This window comes from Haemaphysalis longicornis, unplaced genomic scaffold, assembly GCF_048455015.1.
Source record: "Haemaphysalis longicornis isolate Haplotype H1 unplaced genomic scaffold, Haemaphysalis longicornis Haplotype H1 scaffold_3, whole genome shotgun sequence".
NCBI classification, from domain to species: Eukaryota; Metazoa; Arthropoda; class Arachnida; order Ixodida; family Ixodidae; genus Haemaphysalis; species Haemaphysalis longicornis.
In genome coordinates, this window is record NW_027526335.1 from 106093371 (window position 1) to 106112138 (window position 18768).

Here is an 18768-nt window from a genome sequence, read left to right on the forward strand (position 1 = left end):
CCCAACTTCAGAAGCTAGAATTGCGACGCAAGGCCGCTAGACGAACCCTTTTTCACAAATTCTTTCATTCATCGTCTGACGCATTCAGTATCATGCCCGCACATCGAATCTCTTAACGTACTAGCCACCCCAACACTGTTTATCCTGCGCACGCCCGCACAACTGCCCCTCTTCGCTCGTTTTTTTTCAAACAGCAAATGATTGGAATGATCTTCCACCCGACGTCGTGCACCATTCAAGCCCGGTTCTGTTCAAAACCCACATCGAAAGAAATTTGTACCACAGCCCACCCCTCATGTAATACACCGTACTGGGGCACTTGAGGTATAATAAATAAATAAATAAATAAATAAATAAATAAATAAATAAATAAATAAATAAATAAATAAGAGTCTCGCCGCAAGTCTAAAATACAGATACACCCCTGAGGCTGTGGAAAGTACACAAACGAAATGTAGCAGTCTTGAGCACTCACCTTCCATTAAAAACCAAGTAGTGGCTATGGTACCCAGGTTCCAAAGCTGAAAAATATTTTAAAGTGTGTCAGCTATAAACCATGTCATTCTTTCGGAGGACTATCTGTTGTTTATTTTTTTTATCTCAATATATAAAAATTGGTTTCTGTAGCTGTAGCGGCTAATGTGGTAGAATTCTGCAGTATTAATGATCGCGTGGTATCTCTTGTCATATGCTAAAAAACACAAGATGCATGTTGTGTAACTCTGTTATTATGGACGATTTCAATAAAATATATATACAGTCTAGTTCACTTATAACAATATCCAAGTGCCAAGAAAATCCCGTCATTATAACCGATGACTGTTATATCCGGGTTGCCAATAGAACGACGTAGCAGAGCTTAAAATATTTTATTTGCATGGAAGCAAGGTTGTAGAAGGAAAGTTTTTCTTGAGGTTTTCTTGACTTTTTTTTCCGAGGTTTTCTTGACTGCCAACCCTTAATTTCTCTCTTATTTCACCGAGCCCCTCCTTTCCTATTTCTGATTCACTACATGCTTAGCGAGGGCCTCTGTTCTGGCAGTCTTGGTGCCAAGGGTAGCTTAAGAGGGTTTAACGCTGGTTGACCACTCTCGACATGGCCCGGGGGTTAAAAAGAAGGTCCCCTTCACCCCGAGTAGTCCCAGTGGCAATGGCTACCGCCCCCAAGCGCAGGAATCCATAAATACCTTAACATAAATACCCGTGAAAGTGGTGGGGAAACAGCCCCGCCGGTAGCGTAGTGGTTATCGCACCAGACCGGTAATCTGGAGGTCGTGGGTTCGGATCCCACCCGGCGGGCATTGTTTCACCACTTTCCTTCTGACTCAAAAAATTCGCCATCCGTTTCTAGGACCCACCACAACCACTCCTTTGCTTTCCGGGGTTTTCTTGACTGCCAACTCTTACTTTCTGCGTATATATATATATATATATATATATATATATATATATATATATATATATATATATATATATATATATATATATATATATATATATATTAATATATATATATATATATATATTAATCGACCAGATTTAGGGGAAATCCCCAAGGTGGAGTAGGTTTCTGTGAAGGAAAGTTTGACATCCACCTAAAGGCAGCCATACGGCTACAAAGGAAAGCTATTGGCTGCATTTAGGGGGATGTCAAACTTTCCTTCACAGAAACCTACTCCACCTTGGGGATTTCCCCTAAATCTGGTCGATTAACAACTGTCCTTCACTTCGAGTTGTTGATCAATTCGCTTTCGCGCTGCTAACGACTAGCCTCCTGGTTAGCTCAGTTGGTAGAGCGACTGCTCCGGTTAAGCAGTGGTCCCGGGTTCGAATCCTGGACTAGGACGAATTTTTCTTCAACTGCGAAGTTTCTGAGAAAGCTGTATAGCTTTCCTTTGTAGCCGTATGGCTGCATTTAGGTGGATGTCAAACTTTCCTTCACAGAAACCTACTCCACCTTGGGGACTTCCCCTAAATCTGGTCGATTAACACCTGTCCTTCACTTCGAGTTGTTGATCAATTCGCTTTCGCGCTACTAACGACTAGCCTCCTGGTTAGCTCAGTTGGTAGAGCGACTGCTCCGGTTAAGCAGTGTTCCCGGGTTCAAATGCTGGACCAGGACGAATTTTTCTTCCACTGCGAAGTTTCTGAGAAAGCTGTATAGCTTTCCTTTGTAGCCGTATGGCTGCATTTAGGTGGATGTCAAACTTTCCTTCACAGAAACCTACTCCACCTTGGGGACTTCCCCTAAATCTGGTCGATTAACACCTGTCCTTCACTTCGAGTTGTTGATCAATTCGCTTTCGCGCTACTAACGACTAGCCTCCTGGTTAGCTCAGTTGGTAGAGCGACTGCTCCGGTTAAGCAGTGGTCCCGGGTTCAAATGCTGGACCAGGACGAATTTTTCTTCCACTGCGAAGTTTCTGAGAAAGCTGTATAGCTTTCCTTTGTAGCCGTATGGCTGCATTTACGTGGATGTCAAACTTTCCTTCACACACACACACACACACATATATATATATATATATATATATATATATTGTGAGCAGTTGGGACATTGACCGCCACTACCACAGTTACCCAGTGGCCACTATCCCATACCTCATCTTCCTCTGATAGCCATCCTCATCATCATCTTCCATCTCAGGGCTAGTGTCCTCCTCTTCGCCGCCAGCTGAGTGTGTGTTCCGCGAGGTCTGCTACGCCTAATAAACGTCTTGTACCAGCTGTCCTTCAAGGCCCTTACAAGTGGTAGAGGTCTACCTCGATCCCAGTACCTCTACGTCTGCCCACAACGCCCCTGGAGCTCCGTTCCGGACGCCATTTACCACCAAAGGCCATGCAGCGTGAAGCCGCGAGCCAAACCGCTGACGCCACCTGCTGCGGCTCCGATATTTACGATCACCAGCCACCAGCGCGACCCACCGTTTTTCGCCGGGCTCCGCGGTGAGGACGTGGATGACTGGTTGGACCAGTTCACGAGGGTGAGTGCATTTAACCGATGGGACGACTCCTTCAAGCTCTACAACATTGGTTTCTACCTGACAAAGGTGGCAAAAACACGGTTCCTAAACGAGGGCAGCCGTATCACTGATTGGACCTACTTTAAGGAAGAGATTCGGAAGATTTTCGGGACTCCAAGCACCCCTTCAGACATTGCCAAAGGGAAGCTAGCTTCCCGTGTCCAACACCCTGAAGAGACGTACGCCTCATACATTGAGGATGTCCTTTCTCTCTGCCGAGTGGATGCACCGATGCCAGAACCCGACCAAGTTCACCATCTCCTGAAGGGCATCGCTCCTTTCGCATTCAGCGCTCTTGCAGTCCAAAATCCTGCGAGCGTCAGCGATGTGCGAACAACATGCCAACGCTTGGACGAGCTACACTCTATTCGTCTGCACCAGGATGCTGGCGCCAATGAGCTGCCGGGAGACGTGGATTTGCGCGCCCTCATACGCAGTATCATCTGTGAAGAGCTGCAGCTTCGTGACCCACCTGCTTCCTCACGGGATAGCATACGCCCGGACGCCCCCCATTTGCGCGACCTTCTAAAACAGGAGTTGGCCTCCATGGCGGGTATCGTCCCAACGATGCCTTCGGTTCCAGTCCCAACCATGCTGCCATATTCGGCGATCGCGGCGAAACCACCCTTACCAATGGAAGTCCCGCCGGCTCATGGACACTTGAGTGCCATCTCATCGGCAGCCCCCTTCCAGACTTACTACAACGGCGTCCAACCTGTCCGCCGGGCTTTTTCGAATTATCGACCTGTCTGCTATTATTGCGGAATCCGCGGACACATCTCCCGTTTCTGTCGACGACGTCAGCAGGATGAGAGGCGAGGATATGCACCTTTTGAACGTGACATCCGCTTTGCCTGCGGTGCCCCGCGAAACCAGTACGTCTCTCCAACGCGACGGTACTCCCCGCCTCCGACCCCAGTTGATACGCCTCACAACGAGCGTTCGTCGCGCCGCCGCCTATTACCCTCGCCATATCGTCGATCTGTCTCGCCCCCACGACCCGCGTCCGACCCAACGAACTTCCAAACGGAAACCTAGCACCTGACTTTTTGAAGGGGAAACTGCGTTAGTCGAAAAACCAAGAGCTCCTCCAACAAGACCGTCGAATACATTATATGTGAACGTTGAAAGTTGTGATGTTGATGCCCTCGTTGATACCAGAGCCAGCATATCAGTCATTAGCGAAAATTTGTGTTCACGGCTCCGAAAAGTACGAACCCCGTACACTGGCCCCTCATTGTGTGATGCTAATCAAGTTGTGCTAGAGCCGTTTGGATTCTGTACAGTGCGCGTTTTCATTGAATGAATTCGACACCACATCCAGTGCGTGGTCTTGTCTTGCTGCTCCCACGAAATCATTCTAGGGTGGGATTTCCTCTCGTTAGCGTCTGCTGTCATCTCCTGCCGAAACCCGGACATTGCGATCGCCCCTACCGGCATACGGACAGCAACCCCGATGTTCCACAGTGTCGCGTGGTGGCGAGTGCAGATTTTGTTCTTAGGCCTGGCTGTGAGACAAGAATTTCTATTTGTGATGGGCATTTCCGTGATGGAGACGTGCTCCTAATTCCCAGCGCTCGTTTTCTACCAAGGGGAATCGTTGTCGCAACTTGTCTTGTACGTTTCTCGCATGGGTCTGCGTTGCTAGTCGCCACGAACACTACACCGGAAACGATCCTCCTACGTCAAGGCACCACTATCGCTACCGCTGCGGACTCCGAAGCCATCTCTGTTCTTCCGCTTTGTTCTGTTTCCTCCACTTCCGCTTTGTTCTGTTTCCTCTGTTTCCTCCACCGGCACAAAGCTTTATTTGACTTTCAATGCCCTACACTTGGTCAGACATTCGTGGCAACGCATTGCATTGAAACAGACGGATCCCGTATTATTCGCCGCCGCCCATACCGGGTATTCTCATCTGAGCGGAAAATCATCAGGGACAATGTTGCCGACATGGTGCAGCGCAAAATTATACGTCCATCTAACAATCCTTGGTCATCCCCTGTGGTATTGGTACGGAAAAAAGACGGGTCTGTTCGATTTTGTATCGACTACCGTGCACTGAATAAAATCACGCGGAAGGATGTATATCCAATGCCTCGCATTGATGATGCCTTGGACTGTCTGCAAGCAGCGGAATATTTCTCCAGCCTCGATCTCCGCTCTGGTTATTGGCAGATTCCAATGCCCGAGGCCGATAAAGAAAAGACAGCCTTTTCCACCCCTGATGGACTCTACGAGTTCAACGTGATGCCGTTTGGACTTTGTAACGCTCCTGCAACGTTTGAGCGTATCATAGACACTGTACTCAGGGTCCTTAAATGGAAGACTTGTCTCTGTTACCTGGACGATATTTTTTCTTCAAGTTTGCTGAGCAATTCAGCCCGGCTGGATGAGGTCGTCTTGTGCCTCGCCAGTGCGGGCCTTCAGCTAAATACTAAGAAATGCCATTTCGCCACCCGCAGCATCCAAGTCTTAGGCCACGTCGTGAGCAACGAGGGTATCCGACCTGACCCAGAGAAGGTGGCTGCTGTCGTCGAGTTCCCGCGTCCTCAGAAACAAAAGGCTCTGCGTAGCTTTCTTGCCCTGGCGTCTTACTTCCGCCGTTTTTTACGCAACTTCGGAACAGTTGCTTCACCGCTCAACAAGCTCCTCCACTCCGGAAATTCCTTTCAGTGGTCGGACGACTGCGAAGAGGCTTTTCAGCAGCTGAAGGCCGCGCTCACTTCAGAGCCTTTACTGTGCCATTTTGATGAATCGAAGCCTGTCATTCTTCATACTGACGCTAGTGGCCATGGAATCGGTGCGGTTCTCTTGTAGTCGGATCAACAGCGTCGGGAGCGCGTTATTTCGTACGCCAGTCGCTCCCTCAGTTCCGCGGAGAAGTATAGTATCACCGAGCAGGAGTCTCCTGCCGTGGTTTGGGCCGTCCAGAAGTTTCGACCCTACCTCTATGGCAGGCACTTCACGGTCGTGACGGACCACCATGCACTATGCTGGTTGCAGACGCTCAAGAATTTATCAGGACGCCTCAGACGCTGGATACTTCGACTTCAGGAATATGACTTCACTGTCACATACCGATCCAGGAAGAAGCACCTCGATGCCGATGCTCTTTCGCATTGCCAACTGCAGCCGTCTGACTATTTCAACATCGGTGCCACCAGACAACGTGCGCCCTATCGCACCTATCAACTGCACATCGGTTGCCCTGTCACGCCTCCCAGAACTTTAAAGACAAGACCTCTACTGCCGTACTATAATCGACCGTCTTACGGGCTCAACGCAGCCTCCAAACAGTCGGTCCCGTCGTCAACTTCAGAGCTTCCGACTTTTCCAATGGTGTGCTGCATCGTATCAACAATCACGTATCTGGCCACAAATGGGTTCCCGTTGCACCGCGCGCCATCCAGCCTCACATTTTGGAAGCCCTTCACGACGATGCCACAGCGGGTCACCTAGGCTTCGACAAAACATATGATCACGTACGCGGTCGCTTCTTTTGGCCTGGACTTTCTAACTACGTGGCCCGCTACGTCACTTCGTGCACTTCGTGTCAGCAGCGCAAACGGTCCACATCACCACCTGCCGGACTGTTACAGCCACTTCCTTGCCCTTCTACGCCATTCGAAACCGTTGGCATAGACCTTTACGGACCGTTGCCCAGCACAGATTCCTGCTACCGCTGGATTGTAACCGCCGTGGACCATTTAACACGTTATGCGGAGACAGCACCCATTCGCTCTGGATGTGCTTCAGAGGTCGCAGATTTCTTTTCGCGTTCCATCTTACTGCGTCATGGTGCCCCTCCTGTCCTTTTAAGCGATCGGGGCAGGATATTTTTATCGACTAATGTTGAAGAAGTTCTGCCTACGTCGAGCACTGTTCATAAGACTACATCCGCCTACCATTCACAAACCAATGGGTTGACTGAACGATTTCATCGGACTCTCTCTGAAATGATTTCAATGTATATACAGCCTACCAATACCAACTGGGACATGATTCTCCTGTTCGTTACGTTCGCCTATAACACTCAGTCCAAAAAACGACCGGCTATTCTACATTTTTCCTTGTCTACGGCCGCGACCGACCATTCATGCTCAACGCTTCAGTTTTATCAGCTCCTGTATCCGCATCAAGCCCGCTCTCTGAGCAGTTGGTCTCCCGCATTAACCACTGCCGCCGAGCTGCCCGTCTGAATACAGAAACCAGCCAACAGGATCGAAAGAATCGCTACGACGCCACTTACCGTGCTGTTCGGTTCGGGCCGGGCGACGAGGTTGTACTTTGGACTCCCACGCTTAGGCCAGGATTATTTGAGAAATTTTTTGCGCCGCTTCACGGGTCCCTCCCTACACAGTGCTTGAAGAAACTTCCCCAGTGAACTATCGTGTCGCCCCTAATTCCGCCCCACTGGACCGCCGCTACCGTGGCACGGAAGTCGTGCACGTCTCACGCCTCAAGCCGTTCGTGCGCCGCGCTTCCCCTACACTTTCGGCCGGGCGGCCGCCTCGTCCACAGGGGGAAATTGGTGTGAGCAGTTAGTCGTGCGCCACCCCTTTGGGACATTGACCGCTACCACAGTTACCCAGTGGCCACTATCCCATACCTCATCTTCCTCTGATAGTCATCCTATTCATCTTCTATCTCGGGGCTCGTGTCCTCCTCTTCGCCGCCATCTGAGTGTGTGTTCCGCGAGGGCGGATACGCCTACTAATCGTCCTGTACCAGCTGTCCTTCAAGGCCCTTACAAGATATATATATATATAAGACCGAAATAAGAGTTGGCAGTCAAGAAAACCTCGGAAAGCAAAGGGGAGGATGTGGTAGGTCATTGAAACAGGTAACGAATTCGGAAAGAAAGAAAGAAAGTGGAGAAAAAATGCCCGCCAGGTGGGATTCGAACCCACGACTTCCAGAATACCGGTCTGGTGCGAATACCACCAGAATACCAGCCGCACGTGTGAACGAAGAAGAGGCTTGGTCTGCGCGGCTTTGGGTGTGATCGTTTGTCGGCTCTCTCTCTCTCTGCGGTTCTGGACCTCTGCGACCATCTACATCTACCGGCAAATAAAGCCCCCTTTCATTTTGGTGGAGGTTGCGCTTCTCCAGCTACGCCCGTCGGGTTTTTGAAGCAATCCCCTCAAGACTCAAGGATCGCGTCGGTCCGTATCGGTCGGCATCCCTGACAGCCGCACCATACCAACGGTCATGCCTGGCGGTAACGACACGCCCAGAGTGCCTCCGAGCCCAGCTATCATCCCCGCTGGCGCTCCCCGTGAACGTGAACCTGCCAAGTTCAACGGCAATGAGGAGCAAGACGTTGAGGACTGGTTGGCGTTCTTTGAACGCGTGAGTACGCATAACAGATGGGATGACGCCATGAAACTCAATAACGTCAGCTTTTCCTTCACTCATGTCGCCGAAGTGTGGTTCAATAACCACGGATCCGGCCTAACCGCGTGGCCGTCCTTCAGGACGGAATTAATTGCAGCTTTTGGCCGTCCCACTGTGCGGAAACTGCTCGCCGAACAACGCTTCTACGGCCGCGTCCAGAAGACATGCGAGACGTTCACGAACTACATCGAGGATGTTTTGGACCTCTGCAAGCGTGTGAACCCATCTATGACAGAGCCTGAGAAAATCAAGCACGTCATGAAAGGCATCGACGAGGGTGCATTCCAGATGCTCTTGGCGAGAGGCCCGGGCTCCATTGCTGAACTGGTGAACCTTTGCCAGAGTTACGACGAGCTTCGTCGACGGCGAGTGTGCGCACGACGCACCTCTGTCCAAGACGACACCATAGCGAGCTAGGTCCGTGACCCCGACAACTCTTCTCTGCTGTTGCAGGTGAAACAGACAGTGCGGGAAGAAGTCGCCAGTCAGCTCTCCCTCCTGCATACACCCCGGAGCCTTCGTCTACTTTGGCGCCAACACTCCGCAGTGTAATTCAAGAGGAAGTTGCTGACGCCATTCCGCCTACTCCCACTGCGCCTCCTCGTCATAACTTGAGCGGTACCACCCCGCTGCCGTATGCCGGAAGCGTCGCAAGGACACTGGTACCGATCTTCACGGACGCTGACGCCGTCGGTGTCCCCCCTCAGCGGGTCCCCAAGTCTTACCAACACCCTGTACCGCAGGCCACCGCCCTTGTCTCGGCCTCCGCCCCAATCCAGCAGTGCCTGGCGAACGTGGGACAACCATCCCATCTATTTCAATTGCCGCTATGCGGGACATGTCGCCCGATACTGCCGCCGACACCTGACGCCAACCAACGACGATACCGGAGCCCCTACTTATGGCCCTCGCAGCCGATCGCCACGCTAAGTGTCCTAGGGATCTGACTTCACCGCTGCACCTTCTGATTCCCGCACTTTCGCTACCCGTCGCTCGTCCTCCCGTCGTCGTCGATCTCTTTCTCCCATGCGCCGCCGACCAACCGTTACTGAAGAGGAAAAGTAGGTGACGCAGTTCAGGAGGCAAGAACTGTGTTGCCAGCGTTCTATCCAAGGCCTCATTTTTCTCCCTCAAATGCTATAGACGTATTTGTGGAAGATCGACGTGCATTGGCGTTAGTCGACACGGGCGCTGCCGTTTCAGTTATTCATGCCGACCTTTGCCGTGTCCTTAGAAAAGTGACAACGCTGTTGGATTGCATTGCGCTACGTACCGCAAACGCACAGCGCGTCGATGCGTTTCCAGCGTGCACGGCGCGAGTGACGATCCAGGATGTCTTGTGCATTGTAGAGTTTATCGTGCTTCCTACTTGTTCCAATTACCTCATATTGTGTTGGGATTTTCTCGCTCGTCACCATGCCGTCATCGATTGTGCGCGTGCGGAAGTTGAATTTGCAGCAGATTGCGACGCGCACCATAACGAGGCAACTGCTGCTAAATTGGTCGCCAGCGAAGATGCAAAAATTTCGCCGCACTGCTCGGTTTCCGTGCCCCTGTGCTGTGCGGGCACTGCTGACACAACCGTGCATTTTACGCCGTCCGACCTCTTCATCCGACGGAAACGTCTTCCGCTGCCGTCCGCTCTGTTAACGACCCATGCTAGTACGAGCCGCATGCTTGTTAGTAACTGGTCCTTGGACGAAATTTCTCTGCTACAGGGCGAGACTATCGGGTGGATTGAGCCTGTCGAGCCAAGTGCTGTCATCGATGTAACCGACGATACTCCCATTATCACTCATGTCGCAGAATTGAGTGCTGCATCCGAAGCAGAGGTTCTACCATCTGACGTTTTCAATCAGGCTATCGAGGTGATCTCACGCCCACACAACGAGATCAACTGCTAGCACTCCTCCATCGGTTTCGCTTTGACTGCTTAAAAGCTCCGCTAAGTCAAACATCATCATGCATAAACACGATAGACACTGGCTCGCACCCGCCGCTACGACAACGACCTTATCGCGTTTCCCACAAAAAACGACATACTGTTGATGAAAACGTGGACTAGATGCTTGAGCGAGGCGTCATTAGTCCCTCCAACAGTCCCTGGGCGTCTCCCGTAGTCCTTGTGACCAAGAAGGACGGTTCGGTACGCTTTTACGTTGACTATCGGCGCCTCAATAAGATAACCATAAAGGATGTCTACCCTCTCCCGCGTATTGATGACGCCCTCGACTGTTTGCAGGGTGCCGAATATTTCTCGTCGCTCGCGCTCCGGGTACTGGCAAGGTACCTATGGCTGAGGCTGATCGCGCTAAGACGGCTTTCATAACACCTGACGGCCTGTATGAGTTCAATGTGATGCCCTTCAGCCTTTGTAGTGCGCCTGCCACTTTCGAGCGCATGATGGACAGCATTTTGCGCAAGCTAAAATGAAAAGCATGCCTCTGCTACCTTGACGACATCGCCGTTTTTTCTCCGGATTTCGAGACACATTTGCGCCGATTACAATACGTTTTAACTTGTTTTGCCGACGCAAAGCTGCAGCTCAACCTGAAGAAATGTCGCTTCGCCGCTCGCAAGCTCACTATTTTGGGCACATCGTTTCGAAGGATGGAGTTCTACCCGACACGTCTTAGCTTAAGGCAGTTGTGGAGTTCCCGAAGCCGACATATATGAAGGCCCTCAGGAGCTTCCTCGGACTCTCTTCTTACTTCAGGCGCTTCGTCCGCACCTTTGCGACCATCGTTGCACCATTGACGCAGCTTCTCTCTGGTACCTCTAAAGACCCCCTTCGTGGTCCCCTGCTTGTGAAAACACGTTCGTGACGTTGCGGAAGCTTCTTACGTCGCCACCTATCCTGCGGCATTTCGACCCGAACGCCCCCACTGAGGTTCATACTCATGACAGCGGCGTTGGTCTTGGGGCTGTCCTTGCTCAGCGAAAATCGGGCTTTGACGAGTACGTTGTCGCCTACGCTAGCCGTACCCTTACCAAGGCTGAGGCAAATTACTCCGACACGAAAAAGAATGTTTGGCCATAGTTGGGCACTTAGGTAAGATCCGACCTTACTTGTACGACCACCCTTTCGACATTGTCACAGACCACCATGCGCTATGCTGGTTGTCCACACTAAAAGATCCGTCCGGACGGCGAACTCGCTGGGCTTTCCGGCCACAAGAGTACGACATACGTGTCATATATCGGTCTGGCGGCAAACATTCCGACGCTGATGCCTTATCCCGTTCTCCAGTGTCACCAGAGACTGCCTGCATCCTGCCTGACGACGCTGTTGTATGCCCTCTCTCTTTCACTGACATGCCCTCTGAACAACGCAAGAACCCATGGATTGCTTCCCTCATCTGCTTGCTCCCGGACGTTTCCCGTACTAAACGACCTCGGGCCCTGCGCAGACAAGCTATGCACTTCACGCTTCGTGACGGGTTGCTCTACCGGCGGAATTACCTCAACGAAGGAGGAAAGTGGCTGCTCGTAGTTCCTCGGCACCTTCGCACCGACATTTGCTCATCGCTTCATGCCGATCCAACGTGTGCCCACGCTGGCTTGTTAAAAATATACCACCGTGTCCGTCTCCGCTATTACTGGCGCGGAATGTACACCTTTGTGCGGAAGTACGTTAGGTCATGCACTACCTTCCAGCGTCGCAAGTCTTCGCCTTCCAGCTCGGTGGGTCCGCTGCAGCCGCTTCATTGCCCGGAGAAACCATTCGACCGTGTTGGTATAGACCTGTATGGACCTTTGCCCAACACAGTCTCCAGCAACCGATGGGTTATTGTCGCCGTCGATCACCTGACGCGCTATGCCGAGACTGCGGTTCTGCCTGCCGCCACAGCACGAGACGTCGCCTCTTTCATCGTACGGCGCTTCATTTTGCGGCACGGGGCGCCTCATGAGCTCCGCAGCGACATGGGACGTGTTTTTCTGTCAGACGCTATTTGTGCCCTCCTCGCTGAGTGCCGTGATGTGAATCGCAAAGGTACAGCGTACCATCCACAGAAAAACGGCCTCAGTGAGCGCTTCAACGGCACCCTCGGCGACATGCTGTCGATGTATATCTCAGCGGATCACGACGACTGGGACCTTGTGCTGCCCTACGTGACTTATGCGTAAAATACAGTCATTCAGGCCGCAACAGGTTTCTCCCCCTTTTTCCTCCTGTATGGTCGCGAGCCGTCATGCACCCTTGATACAGTTCTGCCCTACCGACCGGATCGCTCCGAGTGCTCCCCAGCTTTTGAAGCTGCCAAGTACGCGGAAGAATGCCGACAGCTTGCAAGGTCCTTAACAACTGAAGATCAGTTGCAGCAAAAATCTCGGCACGATGACACAGCTACCCACCCGACGTATTCTCTAGGATCAATGGTGTGGCTGTGGATTCCCTTCACCACAACAGGATTGTGTAGCAAGCTTCTTTCTCGGTTTCACGAACCCTACCATGTCCTCGAACGGACGTCGCCGGTGAACTACGTCATAGAGCCCATGACACCTTCATCTGACCTCCGTCGCCGCGGAGGGAGACTGTTCATGTCCAGCGTTTGAAGCCGAATTATGATGCCCTACTGTCGTGTGCCCCGTGAGGCGCCAGGATAGCGCTTTATTCAACCTGGGGACAGTTTTAATGAGGTAACGCGGGCTGCAATTATTAGGAAATGCGGACAATCCCTTGTAATGGCTATGTGCCATGGGACACTGCCATGTTGCTAGCAGACAACCAGCCGCACGTGTGAACGAAGAAGAGGCTCGGTCTTCGCGGCTATGGGTGTGATGGTTTGTCGGCTCTCTCGCTCTCTGCGGTTCTGAACCTCTGCGACCATCTGCATCTACCAGCAAATAAACCCCCTTTCAATATATATATATATATATATATATATATATATATATATAACACAAAAATAAGGGTTGGCAGTCGAGAAAACCTCGGAAAGCAAAGGGGAGGATGTGGTAGATCATTGAAACAGATTAAGAATTTGGAAAGAAAGAAAGAAAGTGAAGAAAAAATGCCCGCCAGGTGGGATCCGAACCCACGACCTCCAGAATACCGGTCTGGTGCGATAACCACTACGCTACCGGCGGGGCGATTTTCCCATTCACTTTCTGGGGTATTTATGTTAGGTATGTTTGTTTCCTGTGCTTGGGGGTGGTAGCCAGGGTTCGGATCCCACCTGGCGGGCATTTTTTCTTCACTTTCTTTCTTTCTTTCCAAATTCTTAATCTGTTTCAATGATCTACCACATCCTCCCCGTTGCTTTCCGAGGTTTTCTCGACTGCCAACCCTTATTTCTGTGTTATTTTCAACGAGCCCCTCATTTCCTATTCTGATTCGCTATATATATATATATATATATATATATATATATATATATATATAGAGAGAGAGAGAGAGAGAAAATAAGGGTTGGCAGTCAAGATAACCTCGGAAAGGAAAGGGGAGGGTATGGTAGGTCATTGAAACAGATAAAGAATTTGGAAAGAACGAAAGAAAGTGGAGAAAAAATGCCCGCCAGGAGGGATCCAAGCCCACGACCTCTAGAATACCAGTCTGGTGCGATAACCACTACGCTACCGGCGGGCAATTTTTCCCCTCCACTTTCTGGGGTATTTATGTCAATGTATTTTTTTCCTGTGCCTGGGGGTGGTAGCCAGCGCCACTCCGGCTTCTCGGGGTGAAGGGGACCTTCTTTTTAACCCCCGGGCCGTGACTCAAGTGTCTACGACATGTCGAGAGTGGTCGACCAGCGTTGAACCCTCTTAAGCTCCCTATGGCACCAAGACTGCCAGAACAGACGCCCTCGCTATGCATGTAGCGAATCAGAATAGGAAATGGGGGGCTTGTTGAAATAAGACAGGAAATAAGGGTTGGCAGTCACGAAAACCTCGGAAAGCAAAGGGGAGGATATGGTAGGTCATTGAAACAGATAAAGAATTTGGAAAAGAAGAAAGTGTATATATATATATATATATACATATATATATATATACACACATCTACGGTCTACGTGGCGGCCGCTGGGAAAGAAGACGTTCTACGTCTCCCGCGGTAGTCGAGGGGCGGCGCTAGTTGATCGGACTCAGAGCTCTTATAAATATAAAACCCCCGCTTTAAAGTCGAGAGAGAAGCCGCTGCGGGATAGCGTAATGGCGAACGCACCGCACCGGTTATGCGGAGATGTGGGTTCGAGTCCCGCTCCCGGAAAAACGGCGGATTTTTTCTCGACCTATATTTTTGCTTATTTATCAATGTATCAAAGAAACGTGACAAGCACACGTCATTCGGCCCTGTTAAATATTTCGAAAAAAGCCGAATAGCACTGGCAATGACGACTGCAACCTTGATATATATATATATATATATATATATATATATATATATATATATATATATATATATATATATATATATACGTAGAAGATCAGAATGGAAACAATATTTATTGACTCGACGTGTCGGACGACGACCGTCGTTTATCAAGAGTAATATCTTACAGAATGGAAGTGGTTTATATATAGTTCAAGCACCTGAGGTTCCGGGGGCGGTGACATATGTTTAAGATTGGAAGCGAGGAGGAAGAGAGAAAAACGCATTGAAACTAGAGAGAGAAAGCCAGCAATAAGGATGCACAAACTATAAAAGCATAAATAGGTGAGAGAGGGTGATGGAAAGAGGATAGTAAGGGAGAACTAAATTAAGAGAGAAAGGCAGCGGTGGGGACAGGCAAACTAAAAAATTCCCCGCATTTCCCCGAGGGGAAGAATGTGAAAGTGCGAATGCACGAGTTGAATTTGCGCGGTTCGGTAATGTTCGCGAAAGAGAGATCACACACACACACACAACTACAAAGAAAAAAGATGCATTTGTTCACAGACACCTATTTGTGTTGTCGTTGTACTTGATTGCTAGAGCGGATCTCAGCTTTGAAATTTCGTGTCAGTACTCCTTTAAGCGGGTTCATTAGTCCTTCTCACGCCCGATTCCTGGCCAATCCCCCACGTGGGTATGTGCCATGTCAGCGGCCAGGCAGCGCGCGCCCATCTCCCCCCGTTGCCAAGGAAGACGAGGAGATTCCTGGCCAATCCCCCACGTGGGTATGTTATGCGGACATCGCCGGTGGACGCAGGTTCAGGGTCGCTTAAGAAGTGCATTCGCACTTAAAAAATTACAATAACTTCCCGTAGGGGAACCCTGAGTAGTATGCAAAGCAGCCATGGGTCGATTCAAGTGCCCATTTGTTTTCAGTTCGCCGTTTCCGTTAGATAGAGGTATGTAGCTACCGTTATATTTACAGCTGTGTTTCCATGGTAAATACCACAGTTTACACTTACCGGAACTACGAAATGGGAAATTGCGTTCAGCCCATAGCTGTTGCGTGTAGAACTCGTGGTTCCCCTTCGGGAAGATGGTGTAATTTTATGAGATGCGACGGGGCTTTTCGTTGTTGCGCCGTCCACACCCCCACTGCGCATGCTCGGCTTGCTGAACGCCCGGTGGTGTCTTACTTTTTAACGGCTCCTGGAGCGACATTGTTACCAGTGTCTTCCTGGGCCGGCCCGAGATGAGCCGAGCATGCGCAGTGGGGGTGTGGACGGCGCCACAACAAGGGAGGGACATAGCCCCGACCATGAGATGCTGGAGCGACATTGTTGCCGGTGTCTTCCTGGGCCGGAACGAGACGAGCACGCTTCTCCTTAAAGGTCTCCTGGAGCGGCAGTGTTGCCTGTGTCTTCCTGGGCCGGTGGGTGGACGGACGACGGAGCCGAGAGCAAGATATGCTTTGCATCTAAAAGTTATAAAGAATCGGGAAGAAATGACAGACAGAAGCTAAGGAGCGATAGTGTAGACATAATTGCGTGGTCGACAGGGGTGGCAAGTTGTAAACGCCCGCGGCCAGCGCCGGCGAACAATATGCAAGGGGTGTCATTCGTGAGCGCGCTTCGAAGACGTCCGTGCTGGGGCGCGTGTTTTCGTCGGCCTCAAAGACACTCCCCCATGCACTTCCCTCCACCATTCCTGCTTAGTTTGCGCCGGCGCCAAAGACGTAATGTCTCTACGTGTCCGAGAAACCTGGGAAGAAAACAGGCCGCCCCAGTCGCGCCGGTGACAAGACGGCTAAGCTGTCAGAAAGTCAGAATGAGAGGGATGGTGTGTGAGTAGGGTGACATGGATCGCCTTGCATGCAGACACAACGAAAATAGTAAGTAAACAGGAGCGATAGGGGACACATAATTGCGTGGTTGACAGGGGTCTCTGCGTGCAAGGCGATCCATGTCTCCCTACTCAGATACCATCACTCTCATTCTGACTTTCCGACAGCTTAGCCCTCTTGTCTTGTCGCCGGAGCGACTAGAGGCGGCCTGTTTTCTTCCAAGGTTCCTCGGACACGTAGACGCATTACGGCTTTGGCACCGCCGCGAACTAAGCAGGACGGGTGGAGGTAAGTGGATGGGGGAACGTTTTTGAGGCCGACAAAAACACGCGCCCCCCTCACGGGAGTCTTCGAAGCGCGTTCACGTATGACACCCCTTGCATATTGTTCGCCGGTGCTGACCGCGGGCGTTTACAACTCGCCACCCCTGTCGACCACGCAATTATATGTCCCCTATCGCTCCTCAGCTTCTGTATGTCGTTTCCTCTCGGTTCTTTATAACATTTTAGTTTGCCTGTCCCCACTGCTGCCGTTCTCTCTCAATTTAGTTCTCCCTTACTCTACTCTTTCCATCACCCTCTCTCACTTATTTATGCTTTTATAGTTTGTCCTTCCTTATTTCTGGCTTTCTCTCTCATGTTTCAATGCGTTTTTCTCTCTTCCTCCTCGCTTCCAATCTTAAACATATGTCACCGCCCCCGGAACCTCAGGTGCTTGAACGGTATATAAGTCACCTCCATTCTGTAAGATATTACTCTTGAGAAAGCGCGGTCCCCGTCCGAAACGTCGAGGCAATAAATATTGTTATGTTTCCATTGTGATCTACGTATTTCACATCCAGTCGCCAGAAACCTCTTTTTCTGATGACATATATATATATATATATATATATTTGTATGTATGTAGGTATGTATAGTCTGGGAGGATAAAAACTCACACATAGCGCTAGAAAATGAGGTAAGTAGACACAAAGACACACAGGAAAAACTTTAAAAAAATTACTGCCCTTCCCATCTGTGAAGGATGACCAGCAAAGCTGCTTTGCCGAGCCTCAAGGTGAGCTTTGACTGGGTCATAGTCCAAGGGGTGCACGAAGCAAAACACGTTTGTAATTTGCGATTGAGCATAGTTTCTATTTAATTAAGTGAATGAACTTTTGACGCACTAAAGTTTTGTTCCGGTGGGCAAACATGCGGCTGTCCGTATCCCTCCCGTAGAATCCGATATGTATAGACAGCGGACGAGAATTCCACAATTACAACTTCACTGTGAACCATGTTATTTTGAAAACTATCTAAAACACGGCGTTGTGTTAGATTCGTCTTAGCGGCTAATTGTCATATGATTTGTTTCGGTATACGTAGTTGCAATAAAACAAGCGTTTGAGCCACTTTCTGTAATGGCATTCCCTGCGAAGATTGACGTGGTTCGCTGTGTAGCACTCGATGTGGGAAGGCCTTCTTACAAAGATCAAGCTTACAACGATGTTAAAGTCTGCTTCACCTCCTAACGCAGATGAATGGCTGGGAAAGCATTTTAGGGTGCAGCCCTTTGGCGCCCGTCTCTGGGCTCAGCCGCGTCGGCGCCGTCGCGACCGGTGAACGATGGGAATACCCACGAGTGAAAGAAAGCAAAGGAGGAGAATGTCACGAAATTGGGAGGGGAGGGCCCTTCGCCGTGGCGGCGCGAGGAAGCGCTCTCCGAAAGTGTGCGGTGGAAGAATGGAAGGGGCAGTATGATGTGCCCGCACGAGGTGCTCGACGCTTGGCGAAAACATGAGGGGGGGTGTCTTGTGTCGTCTCCTGACAACAATGGGCGTTCGCTTAATTTTATGTTCAGACCACTGACGTAACAGCCCTATCGTGCGCTATGGACGTGACAAAAACGACGTTTCACGCAGTTAGCTTGGCTGGGACGATAAATGTCGTCACTATTTAAACATATTGGGGCAGTTGCGACAACAGTCTGAACCCGGCCTAAGACGCAGTTAAACTTCGAGATAAGGTAGGACTCACGAACATCGCGATCGCGAAGTTCTTTAAAACTAGATTCGACAATAGGTGCTTCCAGCTGTTCAGAAGAATGAACAGGAGTGTTAACATGCCTTGATACATGCAAAGAAGATCAGGTTTTTGCATGAGAGCCGTGATTTTTAAACCTCAAACCGAAGGGCGCTTCGGTCGGGCCGAT

The 18768-nt window shown here is 50.5% G+C and overlaps 1 long non-coding RNA gene and 1 other non-coding gene across 2 annotated transcripts in view; one reads left to right on the forward strand and one right to left on the reverse strand.

Annotated features, from left to right (window-relative positions):
- Positions 1-474: 474 nt before the first annotated feature.
- Positions 475-18768, reverse strand: part of LOC144173373 (uncharacterized) — a 39598-nt gene continuing 21304 nt past the window's right edge. The window contains exon 3 of the long non-coding RNA XR_013323239.1: positions 475-521. This is a non-coding gene — a long non-coding RNA (uncharacterized LOC144173373). The remainder of the gene's footprint in view (positions 522-18768) is intronic.
- On the forward strand, positions 1226-1298 carry Trnat-ggu (transfer RNA threonine (anticodon GGU)). The gene has a single exon. It is a non-coding gene; the product is annotated as a tRNA-Thr (tRNA).